This window comes from Geotrypetes seraphini, chromosome 12 (genome assembly GCF_902459505.1).
Source record: "Geotrypetes seraphini chromosome 12, aGeoSer1.1, whole genome shotgun sequence".
NCBI lineage: Eukaryota > Metazoa > Chordata > Amphibia > Gymnophiona > Dermophiidae > Geotrypetes > Geotrypetes seraphini.
In genome coordinates this window covers 9380707-9401004 of record NC_047095.1, presented here as the reverse complement: position 1 = coordinate 9401004, position 20298 = coordinate 9380707, and the positions used below count along the sequence as shown (strand labels likewise).

At 42.5% G+C, this 20298-nt stretch overlaps 1 protein-coding gene and 1 long non-coding RNA gene across 4 annotated transcripts in view; one reads left to right on the top strand and one right to left on the bottom strand.

Moving 5' to 3' along the window:
* Positions 1-2892, bottom strand: part of LOC117346477 — a 63853-nt gene extending 60961 nt beyond the window's left edge. For both annotated transcript variants that reach the window (XR_004536600.1, XR_004536601.1), the window contains exon 1: positions 2796-2892. This is a non-coding gene — a long non-coding RNA (uncharacterized LOC117346477). The remainder of the gene's footprint in view (positions 1-2795) is intronic.
* The window catches only part of NTNG1 (netrin G1), a 611211-nt gene continuing 593515 nt past the window's right edge, over positions 2603-20298 (top strand). The window contains exon 1 of one of the 2 annotated variants that reach the window (XM_033916096.1): positions 2603-3724. The gene's annotated coding sequence lies outside the window, so the exon portion shown is untranslated. The remainder of the gene's footprint in view (positions 3725-20298) is intronic. The other variant, XM_033916098.1, reaches the window with a different exon arrangement.

Here is a 20298-nt window from a genome sequence, read left to right as displayed (position 1 = left end):
GGTTCTTCTCTCAGGCCCAAATGCAGTATGTTTGGTCGACATCAAGAAGAATCCTTAACAGAATTCAAGTAAACCTGCCATCCACAAAACACCTTCACTACAAGCAAATTTTTCACTCTATGATAACCTATCTGTGTGGAAAAACCTGGAATGACCTCCCAGAAGCAATCAGGAAAGAGACAAACTACACTGCATTCAGGAAAAACCTAAAGACCCACCTCTTTGACATTTAACTGTTTCAGCTTCTGTATTGCACCCCCTACTTCTAGGCCCCTCCCCTTACTTCTTCCATGCCCCCCCTCTCTAATTTCCCTCTTCCTCTTTGATCTGTCATCTTGAACTCGTATAGGTTTTTTGGTTTTAAAAAAAAATCTTTATTGATTTTCAAACTTTGACAGTGCAATACAAAGAATTAAACATAAAATAATGCATAAAACACACTATTAATTACACAAATAATACATAAAACAATCATTTTCTCCCACCCTCCTCCCAATTATTAATACAATAAAACATATTATGTGACTACAATATTATAATTAAGTAATTTTAATCCTCAAAATACACTTCCTTCCCCGGATGTGTAAGGAAATCTAAGAAAAGGAGAAATACATGACCATTACTGTGAGGTAACAAATGCAATCAATGGGCTCCACACTTTATGCAGGGGTAGGGAACTCCGGTCCTCGAGAGCCGTATTCCAGTCAGGTTTTCAAGATTTCCCCAGTGCATATGCATTGAAAGCAGTGCATGCAAATAGATCTCATGCATATTCATTGGGGAAATCCTGAAAACCCGACTGGAATACAGGTCTCGAGGACGGGAGTTCCCTACCCCTGCTTTATAGGTTTGTGCGACTCACAAATGGAAGATTAGTATGTGAGAAATATCAAAATGGAAGGGAGGGGAGAGACGTTCAGAGGGGCAAAGCTATCAGAGCAGGTATAACTTCTTCACCCCATGGTACGGGACCCAAAATGGAAGTTCCTCTTCTAACCCAAACCGAGATATCACAGTGGGCTTCGGGGAGGGGGTAAAACATGGACCTGACGGACCACCCGGATCTAAACCCGCACGACCTTAAAAATCTGAGGTCCGTGCCACTTGTAGTTAGTTTCTGGCTCTGACAGACCTCGGTGACAATTTAGTGCTGACGGATCCGGCTCAGCTTAGGGAGGGAAAAGTATTAGGATCCATCAGCGCTAAAATGTCACCGAGGTCTGTCAGAGCCAGAGACTAAAACTATTCCCCTTAATGAAGTTTTGCAGAAAATCTCTCCTGCAAAACATACCAGTGGCGGGGACCCGGCCCAACCGTCCGGGCTCTATAAACATTCAATTATTGCCAGCAAAGCAGCTGCGCCACTTTTAGTCTCTGTCTCCGACAGACCTCGGTGACATTTTAGCGCTGACGGATCCTAATACTTTTCCCTCCCTATGCTGAGATGGATCCGTCAGCGCTAAATTGTCATCAAGGTTTGTCAGAGCCAAAAAAGTGGCACAGACCTCAGATTTTTAAGGACGTGCGGGTTTAGATCCACGAGGTCCGTCAGGTCCGTGTTTTACCCCTTCCCGTGGGCTTCCTAGTTCCTATCCCAAAGGGAGTTCTCAGTTAACACCTTCCTTTATCTGCAATGTTCTCATCTTCTGGTGACTGTGGGAAGCCAGAATATTGATTAATCTCCCACAAATCGGATTTAGAGCAGGAGCCAGAGGAACCCCCCCCCCCTCCTTTAGAGCAGGAGCCAGAGGACCCCCCCCCCCCACACACACACAACTCATCTGGTTGGGCTTCTAATAGGAAGGAAACTAATTTCACCGTACAGATGAAATGGTTCTTTTCCAAAACAAAATAATCTGCCAAGCGCCGAAGCTTATTCGCAGCCAGCACCCCCCCCCTTTTAAAAGTTGGCCCACTCTACAGCTTTCCTTTCCGGGTGCATCGTTTTATGTCGAGATCTCCGCCCATCAGTAAAAAGCATCAGTCTGAAGCTCCAAAATCTCTCAGAGGTGACAATCACACCCAGTGTCCCGTAAACAGCGCTCTATGGCAGGGGTGTCAAAGTTGGTCCCCGAGGGCCGCAATCCAGTCGGGTTTTCAGGACTTCCCCAATGAAGATGCATGAGATCTATTTGCATGCACTGCTTTCATTGTATGCTAATAGGTCTCATGCATATTCATTGGGGACATTCTGAAAACCCGACTGGATTGCGGCCCTCCAGGAGGGACTTTGACACCCCTGCTCTACGGGCTGCACTTTTAACTGCGGACCCTGCCCTTGACCGCCTTCATTTTAGGCATCCCTTGTTTTTTTTTATTTTTTTTTCTTTTTTAAACGCCCATCTTTTGGCGCTGTGGAATCAGCGACCCTATGGACCCCGTGCATCCTGTTTCCTATCGAATCGGGTGTCATTCACAGCAGGAAAGAGAAGCTGCCGCCAATGCTCGTTCCAGCCCGGATTTGGGGCTCCAGATTTGTCATTCCCTATGCTGATTTTTCTTAACTTTCACACCAGTTCTTTATCCTAGCCAGGAGCAAGGGGGGGGGGGTCTCTACATTAAAACAGGGGCTAAAGCAATTTAGAACTGTAAGGGGGGGAGACATTGCAAAGGGGATATTACTTCTATCAGGAGACACGGGCACATGCGATCGATACAGAAGTGCAGTAGCCAACGCTCCTGAGCACTTGTGGGCTTTAGGACCGCTCGGAGCGCCAGAGTCCGGAGGTAGTATAAGGTTTGCAATCCCTCTACTTGCTGGCAGTTGCAGAAGATTGCTTTTAAGTGAAACGTACCTGCTGCCATCCCCATGAGCTTTTATGTTCCACATCACCTTCCTCTTAACCTTATCTGCCGCTCCGTAAGTTAAAAGCTCCTTCCCCCCCCCCCCCCGCGCAGATCCGAACCGGGAGCTCCAACAGCAGGAAGGAGGGTGCGCTGGAGGACCGGAGCCCACGAGAGCCGGTGGGGGATGTACGTTTCGCTCCGTCTGGCCGCCGTCCGCGCGATGTACAGTGACATTCTGGACCTGAGCGGAGGAACGCGCGGCGGCAGCGCGGCCAGCGTCGCCCGCGAGGCTCTGTTCGGCGCCGGCGCTCGTCGCGCCGATTTACGTCCCTTCTGAGCCCCTCTCGGCGTCTTCCGCGACGAATAAAATGCAGCAAGCCGCGCCAGCCTTTCCGTTGCGTCCCCAGCCGGGGAGGAAGGGAAGGCGCCTCCGAGCCCCGCAGCCCGAGTAAAAAGTTTCGCGGGAGGAGTGGCTGGGTCCGGACTAGGGGAGCGTGCCAAGAAGTCCACAAGTGGGTGTGGAAAGAGAAAAGATCTGGCCAGGAAAGCCCAGCGTCGCCTGAGCAGAAGGGGAACCCCCCCACCCCCCCGGCTGATCGACTGTCCCAAACTTACCGATCCTTGGCTGGAAAGAAAGGGACCGACCAGCACCCGAGGAATGGCCGACGTTTTGATCGACAGGGCTTTTACCTGGAGGCTCTAATCCTTACAGGAGGGACTTTTCTGCTCGTTTTCTCGCCTCAACTCTTTGGCATTCGCCCAAGTTTGCGGGCGGCTGCCTGTGGGCTGAACTCTAGGGGCTGCCAGAAGGAAAAAAAAAAAAGGCAAAGGAACAACCTCTGGGGGACTCCTGGCTGCATCCCGCGCAAATGAGAGGTCCAGACCTGCATCCCCCGTCCCTCTCTCCGCTAACGAGAAGCAATTAAGGATTTTCACGGTAAGCGCAGATTTCCTTTGTAGATGTTATTTCGGCGATGACACGAGCCCCCCCCCCCTCCCCCACCCCCTTCTTTAAATGACAGGAAATTGACAGATTGTTGATAGAACCTCCAGGTTGGAAATTTAACTTTATCATCCAGCTATTGCTGGTTTTGAACAGTGCTGATGTTTTAGTTTGAGCCACTTGGCTGATTATCATGCCAGACTGGGAGTCCCTTTGTTTTAATCACTTTTTCTATGCAATAACACAATTCTATAGAATTGCTGAAGAAACCTGAAGACTGAGATATTTCAAACTGATGTGATCAGCTTAGCGGCATAGTTTCATGTGACAAGGCGCATCATATACACACAACTGCATTTGTGTGGAAGATGATTATTATTATTATTATTTTTTAAATGCAAAAGTACATGTCATGCCCAAACATTAGTGTCTTACTGGGCCCGGGAAACAAATTAATTGTTTCGAACCGAGAAACTTGACTAGTAGACGGAGCTGCGCCCTCTGCTGGTAGTTTAGGTTACACGTTAAAGGATCTATTTTCTTTGACATGGGTCTTTGCCCTTGTGCAAAGGTGGAAAAGTACTAGCGGGGATTTTAAATGGTCTTTTGTTAGAACAGGTGGAGCTCAGTAATTTAGTGCCTCAGACATATTACTGTATATAGCCCTGAATGCAATTCACACTAGATCCCTGGCAAGACATTGCTTTATTTTTCATTTCTCTCTCATAAACAGCCTTTACCTATTCCTCAGCTTCTGACATTTCTCAATTCCACCCCTTCAGAAGCAAAATGGGGAACTCCGTTCACACGATTCAGTAACTGTAAAATACAACCATTTCTCCAACTCCACGAAATAGCTAATTAATCGTGATTAGTTGTTTTCTGTTTAACGAGAAGCGGCATTGTCTTGGAAGTGACAGACAAAGGGCATTTCTGGGGGTGAAACTAGAAGCAAAAACAAAAAAACTGTGGATACAGATGTTGTGGAGATAATTTATTATACACTGACATATAAAAACATGAAAATTCAATTAAAAAAGTACAATGATAAAAATACAGTGATAAAAATCCAACTAGAAGCAACACGATAAATGCTGCAAATGGGAATTCATCTGAAACCTTTTTTTTTTTTTTTTTTGCTGCGATCATGCATAAGCATATGCCTGAAAATGGAGGAACTGTATTGTGCAGTATAGCTCTGATACATATAGAACTACCCAGAAAGAAGAAATGCACTCGTTCAACTCCTAAGATCCAAGCAGTCGGGATCACAATTAATGAGCTATCATTAACACAATGGAATGTGCGGTGCAGACCACGATCGCTCAAACTCATTAAAACAAAGAAAGATCCTTTCTAAAGTTTTTGCATTTCTGCGGGATGGCTTTCTTGTAACCAGAAACTGCTTCACAGCCTATATTTATCTATTGCCGCAACTGTGTAAATTTTAAAAGCCCATTTGAGCATCAACAAGAATTAAAGTTTGGTGAGTCAGTATAGAGTCACTTTTCACCTGGAAACGACCTTCAAACCCCTTCCTCCACAAAAAAAATAAAATAAAACAGCTTAAAATGGAACCGGGTAGCCATAACTTTGCTAATTCTACTCAATTTGTAGCATCTTTTAATCTTTGTAAACCGCATAGAACTTAACGGTCCTGCGGTATATAAACTGTTTATCAGACGGATAATGAACCTGTCTGCTTACTTTTACAGAAGAGGCCTGGCTTTTGTACCTTCAAGAATCCATATTGTCTAGAAGCTGTGAGCCTCATTGAGGGATTCGTGCCTCCTTATAACTTAGAGCTTGTGAGTGCTGATTTTGGATAAAGTAAGTGTACTGAGCCCCTCAAGGTAACTCACCTATTCACAAGCTCATTGCTTCATAGAGGTTTTTTTTTTAATAGTCTAATTTTAAGTAAAGGAAGAATGGAGTGACTGATTGAAGGTCACACAGTTAGTAATGAAAGGAGAATTTGTCTCTGTCTGCAGCTTTGTTATGTAAGCTGGATGTTATATCACCAGCTGGGCTTTTTTTTTTTTTTTTTTTTTTTAAGAACCAGTAAATGCTTACATTAGTTCATGTCATTGTAGAATGAGAAAATGTGCATTTAATTTTTGAGTCAGTTCATACATAACCCTTTTCAATAGCATGAATGGAATTTGACACGAGACATTATAAAGTATGAAGAATCAGATCCCATTTACAGTAAAGCCAGGCTGCTGTATCAATGGATTTTTTTTTACTCCTTACCCAATATGGGCATAGTATGCACAAGATGACTTGATGCAAATCATTCAGTGGAGGTAGAAAGTCAAGGCACCCTTGTATTTTATTTATCACGTGCATATCAGCCATAAGCCTTTAAGCTATACTTATTGCATAAAAAAAGAAATATATAAAAACATGTTTGCACAAAAAGAATTATAAAGAAAATAAGTGGAATCGATGAAGATTGCCCCAGCTATGGTTACTCTACCTGGCTGGTATTCTGAGGGTTCCTGAAGACTAATTTATTTGTCTATCCGTTTGAGCTGTGCTATAATCTATCCTACTTATCAGTTTGCATTTGAATAGTTTGATTATCATACAAGATAGCATATCAGGTATAAGCAGTATTGCACACAAAATGGGCAGCGCCTGACAGACAGAACAGGACAAGACACACAGCAAAATAGAAGCATGAGACCTTAAACTGAGGCTGAGGCCATGACTGAGAAGATTCAGGTAGGTGGGTTTCGGGGCCGGCAGTGTTATAATTGAGTATCCTCAGACCTGATGTTTGGGTTTTAAAAATGAGAAATCTGGTGGTCTAAAATATTGTTAATCCCTGCGTGCCAATAAGTTTTGTATCCTGGGTTTAAGAATTATTAGTTGATGTTTCTTTGTAATTGCTTTCTTTTTGTAAGTATTGATGGTATTGTTAATAGCATTTTTATTATGTTCATGCTCTTTTTTTAATATTGTAAACTCGCTTAGAAATTAGATAAGCGATTAAATCAAATTTTAATAAAACCTTGAAACCTTATTTAGATTTGGAGAGGGACATTAACTGATTTCTAGCTTATTTTAAACAAGGGGAAGGTATACCATGCCCCACCTGCTATGATCAGAATTGGCATATCCTCTGTTGTGATATATTTCTAAAACATCTGATCCCTCTGTTATCTCTTTACGAGGATTACCTATTTGCTTTGCTTAGGGTGTGCATTCATTAGCATTCATAAAAAAATATTAGTGCACACGGTATTGATTTAGAATATACCAAGCTACAAATTGACATGCATCAAGTTAAATGTTATGCATTAACTTATGCATTAACTAATTCTAAAGCATGTTTGAAACATTGTCAACAAGAAAGTTTAAAACAAATAGAAAAAGATCTGGAAATCAGGAAATGAGTCTGAAAATGATTCCTCCCCCCTCCCAATTAAAAAAAGTTCTAAAACTATTTTCCATGTGTACCATAAGGGCTTCTTAATTGCCCCTATTTGTTTTCTGTATGTTTAATGCATGGTCTCACTCTAACTGCACTGGATGAGATATTTCTGAACTGGAACCATCTTTAGTTTTCACAAAAGATTTTGCCTTTTCTGGAAAAAAACAATCTTTATTGAAAAAGACTCTCTTAATAGTTTTTTTCCTTTATCACAATGCTCAGTGCATGATCTTTTGACCTTATATAGATCCCTTTTTCAGCTGTAACATAACATTTCAAACCAAAGCCTGTGTGATATTAAGAGCTGATATACTATAAAGTATTTTGACTGCTTTTATGCAAAGCTAGACAAGTATCGCAAGTTGTTTAATTTTATTTTTTGCAGAATTAGAATGTCTTTTAAAATTCCAGACCCTGAAAATAAGGGTCTTAAATATGGATGCTAATATATTTGATCATGTCAAAGTTCTTATTGCAGACATTCGTTGGAAAAATGATGTGGGAATAGGGGATTGTGGCATCTGGCATGCAGTTGGTACACTCTGTATGGCACTCTGTAATGCACGTGTTGTTCACCCGTGGCAAATCTTTCAAACCTCTATGCAAGTGCTATTATTAGAAACTCAACTTTTAGAATAGTGGAAGTAATCACATAGTCATATCGCACCTCATAATCTTAATATGTTAAACATCTATCTTCACGATCCTCAGCAGGGCCACCAGGCACTCAAATATCTTTCACAGTGCTTGGCTTTAAGCTCCAAATCGTCCCCTTAAATTTGCATTTTTCTTTTGCTTTAACTTATTAGAATCTCCCCCATATGAAGTACCACCACACAGCTAAGTACTTTTAGTACACATTCAGTTAAAGCAAAAGAAAAATGCAAATTTAAGGGGACGATCCGATGACGATTTGGAGCTTAAAGCCAAGCACTGTGAAAGATATTAGAGTGTCTGGTGGCCCTGCCGAGGATCGTGAAGACAGATGTTTAACATATTAAGGTTATGAGGTACAATGTGAATATGTGATTACTTCCACTATTCTAAAAGTTGAGACTATAATGCACAGTCATATTGTGTTAAAATTTTGGAAAATAGTGATCCAACATAACTAACAAGTGCACTAAATGAATTCAGTACAGATTTTGCCTGTAGATTTATTCTAATCAAATATGTGTTCATGAAGAATCTTTGTAGTTATTTACTTGAGAAATGCCTGAGTCAGTCAGAAAACAGCCAGTTTAGCTAAGTGTTTCCAAACCCTGACCTGGGAGGCTTGCCTTGATGTCTTTTAGGCATTATACACCACCATGGTGTTAGGAGTTTATGTTTATTCTATTCGATTAACTGCCTCTTGCTAACTAATTAGTCATATTTTCAGGATGTCTGCAATGAATATACATGAGATAAATTGTATATTCTGATCTCTAATGCATATTCATTGTGGATAACCTGAAACCCCAAGTAGTTAGGGGTTGCCTCCAAGACAGGATTAGAAAACACTGGCCTACACAATGGCGTAACTGTTTGGAAAGAATCCCTTAATGCAGTGGTTCTCAACCCTGTCCTGGGGGATCCCCAGCCGGTCGGGTTTTCAAGATATCCCTAATGAATATGCATGAGAGAGATTTGCATGCCTGCCACTTCCATTATATGCAAATCTCTCTCATGCATGTTCATTAGGGATATCTTGAAAACCCGACTGGCTGGGGTCCCCCCATGACAGGGCTGAGAACCATTGCCTTAATGACTTAATCTGAAATTAGTTTGCATACAGCTTTTTAGTTTTATTTTTCGTTTTCCAGCAGACTTTGTCCTGCTGCAGTGTGCTTGTTTGCCAAATTTTCACAGGCTTTGGAAAATGATGGGTGACGTGATCAAGCATTTGAAAAAAATTAAGTTGAAACGAGAGCAATTGTTAATTAGAGAATGACACGGTGACAAATTCATCACCGTTCCCGTCCCTGCGGATAACCGCGGGAAACCATCTTCATGTCATTCTTTAAGGAGAGAGGGAAGAATCAGAGTATGAATGGCTACAACCACTGCCCTGCAAGCTTTGCTTTGAAGAATGCTGGTGTAGAAGGATTGAAGTTGATAGACACTACAGAATGGCAGTCTCTGGTATCCAGAGCAGATATTGTGATGTCATAATGCCTCATTCCACCAGTGCCTAAGAGCCAATCACATCAGTGATGTCACAATGGCTTTATTATCCTTGGCTCACATAAGAATCAGAGTATGAATGGCCACAACCACTGGCCCGCAAGCTTTGCTTTGAAGAATGCTGGTGTAGAAGGACCGAGGTTGAAATAGACACTAGAAAATGACATGGGATTATTTCCCGCGGTTATCCGCGGGGACGGGAACGGTAATGAATTTTGTCACCGTGTCATTCTCTAATAGTAATATTCTACAATAAATTAAATCTAAAGGGATATGCCCAATAACACATAGGTCCACTCTGTGTATTTGGATAACTTTTTGAAGCATCCAACGTTTAAAATTTGTGTGTGTGTGCACGCAAGCGCAGATATTTATAAGGAGAAGCAGACAGCGAGGGCAGAAAAAGACCATCCATTTGTATACAGTTTTTCCCATCCTACTTGAAGGATATTTCTCAGTTTCCATTAGCAAGGCATGGCTTTTTGTAGGATATTGCTTCTTATCCAAATCAAAGGCTTTTTTAATTATTATTTTTCTTTGGTTCTCTGCCATTTTGGAAAGAAGAGGCTCTGCAATTTAATCTTTTAATCCAACATTCAGTCCTCCTTCCTTTTCAGCAAGCCCCACAGTGATTCACACATCTGCCAAACCTTAGTGAAGCCGTTGTCCAAACATTTGGCCATATAATTTCCCAATTGCCTTGCCGCCAGCAATCTGTTTATTTGGTTTCTGGTAACTTATAGGCTACTGGTGTTATCCTGTCTGTTCCATGGCCTGTAGGATTACCAGATCAACATTCCTTTATTGGCTCTTTATAATACTGTACTCCTCTTTTGCTCTTAAGAAATTTGTTTGCAATTTTAATCTCTCTTTTTTTTTACTGGTTACCCATTGAATTATATATTCAATTTAAATGTCTTTTTAAAATTTGTTAATTCTTCATAAGATTGTTGTGGTCTTTGGTCTTGAAAAGCTATTGGAGAGATATTTCCCTGTTTGAGCTTTGCATTCCTCCTTCTCAGGATCTCTTTGGTTTTTGAAATACATAGAATGGGAATGGTGTCTCAACTTGTGCCTGTTCATAGCTTTTTTTATGGGAATGCTCTCCCTCTCTTGATTCATCAGGAATGTGATTTTATTTGCATTTTCATAACGTAGTGAAGGCTCCTTTGCATTGGCTTTTTCTTCTGCTCTTTGACTTTTTTAATTTTTATCTGTTAATATACCATATTTGTTTATAAATATCAATGTGTTTTTGTGAACTGCTCAGGGGCATAACAACGTGCCGGCATAAATCTATTTAAATAAGTGCTGCAACCTCCCTGCCTGATTCCTACCACTGTTATAGAACATGATAGCAAATTACCTGTTTCATTCACGGCGTAGCTCTCAATTAATCTGTGAATTTCCCTTCACTTTTTTCCCCACTAGGGATTTCTGTGCCCATCCCAGGCTTTCTTAAATTCTTTGAGTATTTTTTGCCTCCACCGGCTGTACTGGGAGGCCATTCCATAAACACTAGGGGCTCCTTTTACTAAGCTTTGATAGCGTTTTTAGCGCATGTAGAATTTTAGCGCACACTAAACCCCCCCGCTACGCGGCTAGAACTAACGCCAGCTCAATGCTGGCATTAGGGTCTAGTGCGTGCGGCAAATTCAGCGCACAATAAGCGCGCGCTAAAACCGCTATCGCAGCTTAGCAAAAGGAGCCCTAGGGGTGGGCAAACATTTTTGCCCGGGACCAAATGCACGGCCCTGCCTAGATGAAAGGCCACTGATGGTCTCTGAAGAAAAATCCAGTAGAAATGGGTGGTGGACGTCTTTGTAGCCAGCAGTGGCCACATCACTTCTGATCTACGGGTGTCACATGTGGACAGGTGGCAGGCTCTCGGGGCTACAGGCATCTTCATATTAATAAGACATTTACATTGAAGAAGTACTAAAGCTATTTTAAATGTGTTATTGATGAAACATACTGTGATTTGTGAGACATTCTTGAAAACCTATTGCCATTCTAATTAGTACAGAACTGGGAAATGAATCATGAGCTTTCTTGCTTGCATATAGGGTAGATATCTCATGGGTTTTTTGTTTTTTTTACTGGCCCCGACTCATTTGCTCTCTGCCGCCCTTCCCAGCAGTGCAAGTCCGTGGTTTAAAGCGGGTTAAAACCACGAGGGCATATTAAAATACACCGTCGATGCCAGGCCATTTTCAGCCCACTTTTCATTCAGTCAGGTAATACTCATTCCCCTGTACTATACATAATGCTTAACAGCGCTTTACATCAGTTTTATAGCAGAGAGGAGTATAAATGTTCAATGGTTGGTTTGCTACACAAAACTGGTAACAGCCTGGAATACTGAGCCATAAGGTTCCTATATTTTCGTGCTTCAGGTATAGGTTGATTAGAGGATGTTATTGCAGCCATTTTTATAAGTGCTTTTCTTGCTCTGGGCTCACTTTTAAGGTGCTCTCCATCTTCTTTCTGTGTGAAAAGTCCCACTTAAAATTGCTTGTTCTCAACGGGTCATTGAGCACACCAGCCTTGGTGGCAGATAGGAAATGGTTTTAAGATCGGGAGTTGCTGCCAGGATGGATGAGCTGGAGTAAAGGAATGGGGCATCGCGGAAGTACAGGCTGGCTTTGATTTCACCGTGTTGAATTCACTTCTCGAAGGTTTTAATTTTATTGTGTCGAGGATGGAGAGCAGGGGCAGGTCCAGAGCCATTCTGGCGTTGCCACTGACTATTAATATGACGAAAATAAACAGCTCTAGTGTGATCTGAGCCAAAATATGTCCCTGGATATAGTTGTCATGATGAGGTCTGCAGCCATTTGTTTAGTCAACGAAGCTATCAGTTGCAGTATGTCTAACCCAAAAATACATTAGCAGCAGCGGTGGCAAAATATCAGTTTCTCCTATTAAGCAGATATGGTTATGTATTCAGCCTATCTATTGGAACCTGAAGATCTTTATGAGTGGCTGTTGCAGGCAGCAGAGTATCTTTAGGCAGTGGAGATTATTTAGTACTGAGGGTGTGGCGGAGTGGTTAAAGCTACAGCCTCAGCACCCTGGGGCTGTGGGTTCACACCCACACTGCTCCTGGATTCACTAGCCTGCCCAATCGTGACCAATCCGTGTCCCATCCGGGCAGGACCAATCGATTCTGCAAACAAGAATATTCTAATGGGGCGATCAGAGACACGCCTCCATCCGCCGACACGGATCGCTAGGTAGTGATCCCGACGCATGCACAGACCATCTACTTTGCCTGTAGATGGTCTGCGCATATGTTTGCTATCTGTTTTTTGGTTTTTTTTTACAGGCCCCGACTCACCTGCTCTCTGCCGCCTTTCCCTGCAGTACAAGCCCGTGGTTTAAAGCGGGTTAAAACCACGAACTCGCACTGTGGGGAAGGGTAGGCGAGTGGGGGGCTAAGCGGGGCAGGAGAGTTGGGGCAGAGAGCAGGAAGCAGGGCGGCCAGAGTAGGAGAATCGGGGCAGAGAGCTGGGTTTTAGCACCACCAGTCGCTAGTTTTTTTAATCGGCCAGTCAGTCGGTGTGCCAGAAGAAGTTTTGTGAATCGCATCCTTCCTGCTTTGCATTCATGGATCAGGATCGGATTGGTACACAGGTTAATGAATCGGGTTGGAGGGAAATTGGGTTTCAAAGGTACACGATCGGTTTGCTTAGTGAATCAAGCATCCCCCCATTGCCCCAGGTACGTTAGTTAGATTGTGAGCCTGCCGGGACAGATAGGGAAAAATGCTTGAGTGCCTGAATAAATTCATGTAAACCGTTCTGAGCTCCCTTAGTTAGTATAAGTGCTTTGAAAATATGCCTCACTGGGTTTAGGAGTGGCTACCAAATGTACAAATCCCCTTAATCCCTTTCCATGAATATTTAGCAGCACCATACGTACTGCTGCTGAAAATTCCCTTTAAATGCCCTGGCACTTACAGGTATGCAGGGCCGGATTTTCCTATAGGCTAACTAGACTTCAGCCTAGGGCCTCAAGATCCGTGTCACATTTTTTATAAAGGTTAGTACCAGTAACAACATGTTTCATTTAACATATTGATATATATCACAGTAATGATGTATTTTATTATCTCTCATGTAATTTACAAACTTAAAAATGGGAGGTGAAAGGGCCTCATAAGTGGAATAGCCTAGGGCCTCTTTTCATCTAAATCCGGCCCTGCAGGTATGTGTTGCATACACGGCCCAACCGATTTTCAGAAAGCCGCTGTTTATTTAGTGAGATACACATTCCATAAAGATTTCAAAGGAGCGGGGTTTGGTCAGTGCCGCACGTGTATTCCCCGTTTCACAAAGGGAATACATATGTTTAGGGAATAAGTTCCATGTCGGCTTTTACACCCGCCCAAAGGCGCATATCATTTTTTAAAAAAATACTTGTTTTGGCCAGGCCTGTACATACGAGATTAAGGGAGTCATTCTCCTTAAATGCCGTGTAGTTGATGTTTGCCTCCAAAAATGAACCCGTCTTAAAATCGTGGCCTCACCGCTTAATTGGCGGCAGTTTGTAAAATGGGCTGCTACACGTGGAAGGGTCAGCACTGCACATGTGGAAGTTGTGTAACTGCCATGGCCACGTGTAAGTGCTGATAACCTCCGAACGGAAGCTGCTGGGTCTGTGCTGTTCATTTTTGCAGCGTGTACAGTATATTTGTAAAAAGCCTGCTCCCCCTGCATGCGCTGAGGCAGCACACACACATGCGCTCTTGCAGGTATTTTAGAAAAAGGGTAAGGTGGATGGGACTTGTATACCACTTTTTCTGTGTGTGGTTGCAATCAAAGCAGTTTACATATTTTAGACAGGTCCTTATTTTGTACCTGGGGCAATGAAGGATGATCTCGGGGCCCAAGGGTCTCTCGTACGAAGAGAGACTGAACAAATTGCAGCCCTACACTCTCGAAGAACGTAGGGAGAGGGGAGACATGATCGAAACATTTAAGTACCTCACGGGACGTGTCGAAGTGGAAGATGATATTTTCTTTCTCAAGGGACCCTCGGCCACAAGAGGGCACCCGCTCAAACTCAGGGGTGGAAAATTTCATGGCGACACCAGAAAGTATTTCTTCACAGAGAGAGTGGTTGATCATTGGGACAAGCTTCCAGTGCAGGTGATCGAGGCAGACAGCGTGCCAGACTTTCAAGATAAGGAAATTGGGTCATTAGGGCATAGACAGGGGGTGGGTAAGCAGAGTGGGCAGACTTGATGGGCTGTAGCCCTTTTCTGCTGTCATCTTCTATGTTTCTATGACTTGCCCAGAGCTGCAGTGGGAATCGAACTCGCAACCTCAGGGTGCCGAGGCAGCTGCTCTAACCACCAGGCCATGCCTGCACTGTGTCCACAGATCCTTTTACAAAATCCTGCCAGAATGGAGCATATACCAACCTGGATGTCTCGGTTCTGAATTCTATATTAGGTGTAAAATGGGACTTTTATTGTCTTATTTGAAGCAACTCTACTATAGGCATAGACAGTGAAATGCTGTTTTGTTTAGGGAGGAGGGCCCAGGGTCTCCGCCCTGGCCAACAGAATCCTACAACACAGCCTTTCACCAGTTCCCGACTCCCCCCACCCTCCTCCTCCTGGAGCTATACTTTTAACTGTTCAGGTAGGCGCCGTGCAGCATCAAAGAGCAGGCCTTCCCCCGGAAGTAGAATGAAGGGTCCTGGAGCAGGCCTGCTCATTGACAGTGCTGAATGCATATATATTTTTAAATACCATGGTAGGCATTTAAAAAAGACCTTTGGTGCTATGGCTGAACATTCCATGATCCTTTCTTTGTTTTGATTTTAATATTTGTAAACCGAGTCTAGCCCTCTGAGGGATGAATCAGTATATAAAGCTAAAGAATTGGATTGGATATAGATCTAATACAGAGGTCTCAAAGTCCCTCCTTGAGGGCCGCAATCCAGTCGGGTTTTCAGGATTTCCCCACTGAATATGCATGAGATCTATGTGCTTGCACTGCTTTCAATGCATATTCATTGGGGAAATCCTGAAAACCCGACTGGATTGCGGCCCTCAAGGAGGGACTTTGAGATCCCTGATCTAAGGGTTTTTTTTTTTAAGATGTTGGAGCCTTTATGCTAAGCCTTTTCCCCTTTGGCACAAAGTAGGAAAATATCTTTAGTATATCAGGGTCACTACTTAAATAGAAGGCATGCAAAGAATGGCACCACAGTCGTAATCTACTCAAGACAAAGAGCCTAGGTGAATTCTGAAAGCTTTTGATGACCCTTAACATACGATCTTTAATGCACTTTGGTCAATATTTCTCGGTGTGTCAACGGGAACTCATTAAAAGGAGATTCTGCAGACTAACTGAGCTATGCCATCTTCTTTCTTGCCAAAGCTTGACATTTTTAATACATTAATAATATGACTGTAATGTAATGGAAAGCTATTAATCACAACTGGTTAAGTGCCAAAAATTTAAGTTATAATTGGCTGCTTCTTGTCAAGAATGTCTGTCGCTTAGTTCGACTTGTGTCTGATTCTAGAGCATCTTCCACTCTTCTGCCCCAAGCTCACTGATAAGAATCTGCACTTTTCTGTAATGACCGTCAATGTGAACTGGACTTCATTAAGGAGAATTTGCTCTACTGAGGATTTCTAGCACCTTGAATATTAAGAAGCGTGCTGCCTTCAATATTCCCTTCAATGCCTTTTCTATCCGTTATCCTGCATATGTGCAGTAATTCCTGTAAGTGTGTGTGCATATGCATTCCAAGTTCAAATCTTGCTGTCAGAGGTAAAAAAAGGCAACAGAACAGCAAACGCAGAGGGAAAAAAAAAAGTTTATAAGAGGAATTATAAATGAAGTTGATGAGGTTGAAAGATTATGTGGATCTATTCGATTATTGAACAGTGGTGCAAGTTTTGGAGTCGGGGTGGGGAGAGAGATTCACGGATCATATCTGGGCGTCCCTGTAATTTGGCGTCTGTAAATGGTTTAGAACGTGGCCCAGTAGGTGGGTGAAAACGCTTTCAGAACTGAAGGCTTTGCGCTGGCTTACTGTGGAGCGGAGGTCGTGATGGAGACCAACATTCTGGGATTCAAGAGCAAGTTGGATGCACACCTTCTTGCAAATCACATTGGGGGATACGAGTAAACAAGGTTTCTCAGCAGGGAACACCTGGCTTGGCCTTCGCGGGTGCGGGTTGCCGGACTGGATGGACATAGAGTCTGATCAGGCGATGCCATTTCTTATGTTCTTATGTAAGTTTATGCTTTGCTCCCTTATATTTAAGATTTTCAAGATGATAGGTCAAATCACTTAAAGGAGATGCCCTCACTGGTATTCCCTTCCGGTGGAAAGAATTTGTGTGCCATACTAGGACTGAAAGGTCCCAATTCCATAAATAGCGCCTGAGACATAGATACCAAGGAACGTGGCACATAAGGGAAAATTCTATAAGAAGCGCCCAAAAGCTAAGCGCCGATATAGACACTGTTCAGCGTGATTCAAGTAAAATTGGGTGCTGTTTAGTGAATCACGCTGAGTGGCGCCTATTTTTGAGGTGCCCATTAAATAGGCCAGCTCTAGGCACAACTAAAAGTTAGGCGCCCATGAGAGCGCTTAGCATGCTTAAGAGCAGTGATTCTGTAAGAAGGTGCTTAACACGTAGCCACGCCCACGCCGAACATGCATAGCGCCTATTTTTTTGAAGGCCGCCTAAATTTTTAGAGGCGCCTTGTTACAGAATCACGCTTTCTTGATAGGCGCCCATGTTTCAATCAGTGCTGATTAAAAAACTTAATTGAGCTTGTTGTTCAATTTAGATAGGCGCCTCCAAAATAGGCGCCTAACTTTAGACGCTGGTTACAGAATTTGGGCCATAATGCCTGTCAATCTTCAGTTAAGCACTGTTTATAGAATCGTGCCTAGCAGCGCCTAAATTGGACTTGGGCGCTGGAAGGTGCCTGAACCTTAGGTGTACCCTTATTTTGTACCTGAGTTTTCGTACCAGGGTTTTCTTGGCCTAAATACCGGCACCTAAGTCCACTTTAGGTGCCTACACACAAAACACACCCACGATCTGCCCATAATCCATCCCTAACCATGCTACTTTCTGGTAGGCGCCTACCCGAAAGTTGTAGGTACCTACTAACCAATTAATTTTAAGTGAAGCCAATTATAAAGTGCAATTAAGCTTTTAAAATAATTAAACTAAACTAAACTAAACCTTAGGTTTGTATACTGCACCATCTCCACGGTCGTGGAGCTCGGCACGGTTTACAGGAATTGTAATGAGAAAGAACTCCAGGGAAAGGGCTAGATGAAGATCGGAGGAAAGAAGAATGTTAGAGGGCTAGGATGTCAGATGAGGAGGGAGTGTTAGATTTTTGAGAAAAGCCAGGTTTTCAGATGTTTACGGAAGGGTTGGAGAGCACTCAGGTTCCGAAGAGGGGAGGTCAGATTGTTCCACCTAGTTAGGCACCTAGTTTGGCTAGGTGTACCAATCTAGGCACTTAATTTTAGGCGTCTTTAATAGAATCAGGGCCTAGTCAAATAACCACTTTTCAATCTGCTGGCCCTGTGATGTGGAATTTGTTCTGTGAGTTGTTGAAGTTGGAAGAGGATTATGTATATTTGGAAACAAGTTAAATATTTTCTGTTTGATAGGCTTTTAGGCTTTTGGGACTTGATGTACTAAAATGTATTACCATATTAGCATGCACTAATGTTGTTAACACGCATTATTAGTAAATAGGTCGCACATATTGCATAAAATGAATCCTTGGCTAGTTAGAGGTGGTGGCTGGAGGTTGTTGTGGCTCTTTGTGGATTTGTTTATGTATGTGAAATCGTAATCCACCTTGAACAATGGTAATGGCTAAGGCAGATTAGAAATTAAATAAAGAAATATGAATCTGTCAATGACCTTCATGTGAGCCGATATCCCCAAATTGTTTTGACCTCTGGAGAATGAAAGGAGTTAAAAACCTGAAGAGGAGCTATTCTAAAAATAGATATTTGGTATATACGAGTATTTTAGGGATCACTATCAATCCAGGACCAATAAATCTCTCATATGTATTTATTGATTTCAAAAATACAAAATGTTTGGTATTGAGGAAAGATCCAGCTCTTCGGGAGTCTAGGAATGGATGTGGACAATTTTTCACATTGAGGTTGTAATGGAGAAATAGCAGTTAAAGCTAGATACATGACCCTTGGATTGAGTACATTTTAATCGGGTACAGGTCCGTTTTGGTTTTCAGTTCGCATGGGTTTTTGGGATATCATTGGGACTGATTTAAACTTACATGTAATATGAGGTAATGGAGAATGATGAGCATGTCCCTGCTATGTAGTCATTTTTGGTTGTCTGAGCACATTTTACTTTCACAAATATTTTACATTTTGAGTACAGTTAAGCTTTTTATGACTAGAAAACAGTTTTGTGTTTTTTTTATGTCAACATTTATTTAAAAATTTATATACGGCCTAAGAACATAAGAATTGCCGCTGCTGGTTCAGACCAGTGGTCCATCCTGCCCGGCAGTCCGCTCACGCAGCGGCCCCCAGGTCAAAGACCAGTGCTCTAAATGAGTCCAGCCTCACCTGCGTACGTCCCAGTTTAGCAGGAATTTGTCCAGCTTAGTCTTGAAACCCTGGAGGGTGTTTTCCCCTACAACAGACTCCGGAAGAGCGTTCCAGCTCTCCACCACTCTCTGGGTGAAGAAGAACGTCCTTACGTTTGTACGGAATCTATCCCCTTTCAACTTTAAAGAGTGCCCACTCGTTCTCCCTACCTTGGAGAAGGTGAACAGTCTGTCTTTATCTACTAAGCCTATTCCCTTCATTATTTTGAATATTTCAATCAAGTCCCCTCTCAGTCTCCTCTTTTCAAGGGAGAAGTGGCCCAGTTTCTCCAATCTCTCACTGTACGGCAAGTCCTCCATAATAACTATGCGGCTTGCAAAATCACACGCATACATATTTAAGAAATTCTAAACATGTTTCAACAAGACAAACAGAAGAAGACATTAACTAACTGTAATATTATTATATAATATTTTTTTGGTCCTGGGTTGATAACAGTTCTAAGTATTAAACTCTAGGATTTATTTTTAGTTAATTTATATTTCTCCCAATTTGTTAAGATATATTCTGAGGAAACAAAATACTAGTCATCAATGCCCTCTATGCTGCTCAGTCTGCTGTGCATTTAATATTTGGACGGTCTTACAGACAGGTGGGTTAACCCATTTTCACACCTGAGGTGGCTGGCCCAGTTGTCCATGAGGTCAGTGGGGATAACCCATTCAATCATATGCAAAAATCTGCAAAATTCTTAGATAAATATTGATGTTATGATGCACTAGATCCAAACATCCACAAACTGGCAGAATTAAGGGTTAGCTCATAAGAACGTAAGAATAGCCTTACTGGGTCAGACCAATGGTCTATCAAGCCCAGTAGCCCGTTTTCACGGTGGACAATCTAGTTCCCTGGCCAAAACCCAAGCGACATCCCATGCTACCGATCCAGGACAAGCAGTGGCTTCCCCCATGTCTTTCTCAAAAACAGACTATGGACTTTTCCTCCAGGAACTTGTCCAAACCTTTCTTAAAACCAGCTATGCTATCTGCTCTTACCAAAACCTTTGGCAATGCATTCCAGAGCTTAACTATTCTGTGAGTGAAAAAAAAGTTCCTCCTATTGGTTTTAAAAGTATTTCCCTGTAACTTCATCGAGTGTCCCTAGTCTTTGTAATTTTTGATGGAGTGAAAAATCGATCCACTTGTACCTGTTCTACTCCACTCAGGATTTTGTAGACTTCAATCGTATCTCCCCTTATCTGTCTCTTTTCCAAGCTGAAGAGCCTTAACCTTTTTAGTCTTTCCTTTTACGAGAGGAGTTCTATCCCCTTTAACATCTTGGTCGCTCTTCTTTGAATCTTTTCTAGTGC